Source organism: Austrofundulus limnaeus, unplaced genomic scaffold (genome assembly GCF_001266775.1).
Source record: "Austrofundulus limnaeus strain Quisiro unplaced genomic scaffold, Austrofundulus_limnaeus-1.0 Scaffold1855, whole genome shotgun sequence".
Classification (NCBI taxonomy): Eukaryota; Metazoa; Chordata; class Actinopteri; order Cyprinodontiformes; family Rivulidae; genus Austrofundulus; species Austrofundulus limnaeus.
Genome location: NW_013954257.1, coordinates 33,801 through 36,036, shown reverse-complemented (window position 1 = coordinate 36,036; position 2,236 = coordinate 33,801).

The following is a 2,236-nucleotide window of genomic DNA, read 5'->3' as shown; positions in this document are numbered from 1 at the left end:
GAGGACAGGAAAGAGACAGCCAAACACAGAAGAACTGGTCCAGGACTGGTCCAGGTGCACCTTCTTCTGGAAAAAGTATCAAACTACTGGCTGAAGGTAGCAAGAGACTTGCTAGAAGTAGCAGAATGGTAGCTAAAACCTATAAGTAGCATCAAATATCCTGAAACCAATTTCAGAGAGACCAGGGTTGTAGGCAGGATTTTGGAAATGGACATCAACACGTTAAGTCTTGTTTTATACTTGGAGTTGYRCGTCTTGTTCCTCCTGCTCAGTGACAAATAATTGTGTAACTTTGGTCTGCTTTCCTGCTGCTGTCCCCCAGCGACAGCCGTCGTGTACAATAAGGTTGGGCAATATTGGCAAAAAAATTAATCACGATTAATTATGGTATTTAGCCAATAACGATTAATTTGACGATTAATCTCCTGGAGTCCCTGGACACCCTTATGTCCTGGTCTCATGACCAATTTAGTGGGAAAGATTTTCTCTTTGTATGAAATTCTTCCAAATTGTGTGAAAATTACAGATTTCAGGATATACATCATATTTTAAATTGTTTTGATAGATAAATAAATTACAGAAGTGTATTTTTAATATTCGTCATATTGAACAGACTGACTCTGACTGGAGTAATATCCAGTCAGTCTGCCTGGTGGCATTAATCGTATTAATCATCAAGTGCYAAAAACTAATCGATTAATGTTTTTCTGACGATTAATTGCACACGATACGATTATGCCCAACTCTAGAGTGCACTGCCCCAGAACTGTGCGATGTGGACCTTGTGGCTTGGATTGTGTGGTTGGTTAGAACTTTGTTGGTGTGTTTGTTGATGAAGCGGTCCAGCTCAGGGCTGAGGAGCTGGACCGGTCCAGAGCTGATGGTTTTTCTGTCTGAAGCCAGTTTAAAAGACGTAGAGGAGCTGGTTTCATCTTATTGAACGTGAGCATGCAGCTGATGTTCACGGCTTTTTTCTATCACCACCRTTAACAAAAAACAAGAAGTTTTTCCTCCACGGACTCTGACACCAACACAACACTGATGGTTGGTTGAAAAAACACACAACATCCAGTCATCTTTGTTGTTGTTTKCCTACTTCTATGAGCTGTGGGAGGAGCTATGATCATTTCTGACCGTCCTCGTCTTCAGCCTGTTTATACTCGATCAGGAAAAATACGTCAGATATTTTTGTCACTCAGCAGGTTGAACCATTAATATATATTACTGGATTGGGCATCACATGACCTGGGCGTGGCTTCGCAAGGGGGATTTTTATGCATTGAGCTAATGCTAACGCTAACCATTGAAATCGATGACCAGAACGTATCGCGATGAAAGCAAACACTTTATGAACGTATTAATGGTTAAAATACTTTGCTATAAACTACACAAATTGTTACAACATGTTTACAAGAGCAAAAGGGTTATGTTTCACAGNGACTTTTCATTTTCAAATACAAATAGTGAAGAATGTACATGTTTTAATCATCTATAAATGGTTTTAACTATTAACAAACAGATGTAAGTTTATTGTTTTAAAATTTGGTTTGTTTAATTTAAACCATCTCCGAGGAACAGTGTCAAATGTAAAAAGTGTTGCAACTGTCCCCGGTCTCTGCTAGTTTCTTCTTCATTGGTTCAGTTTTAACATGTAGTCAACAACAAATGGGACCAAAGTTGCAGCCAAGAACAATTAGCATTAATGCACCAGAACAACTAAGTTTGCCTGAAAAGACTTTTTCTTTCTTATTTTGTTTCGTTGTAATTTCAGATTTGGATGATAGTAGTTGTCTGTTAAGACTTTTGTTAAGTAGTTTGTTTTAGCTGAAGTGATAGATTGTGACAAACTGATTTAGGAAATAAATGAAACTAAAGACATGATACAGTTTGAATGCTGAGTGTTAATTAACTTGTAAAATGTCCTAAAGACACAAAACTGAGTTGTTAAAGCTCAAAGAAACAGAGCGTTAGCTAAAAATGTTCACCTGTCACTGAGATAAATGTTTTATGTTTTAAAGCAAAAATAAAAAGGAAAAACAGTTTGGATTTTGACATTGCAGTCTCAGTTTAGACGGTGACCTTTCTTACAGATAGATGAAGCCACGCAGCAAAATGGAAGTCAGCACGTTGCTTATTTTTCATGTTATCCAGCTCACAAGACAGACAGACAGACAGACAGACAGACAGACAGACAGACAGACAGACAGACAGACAGACAGACAGACAGACAGACAGA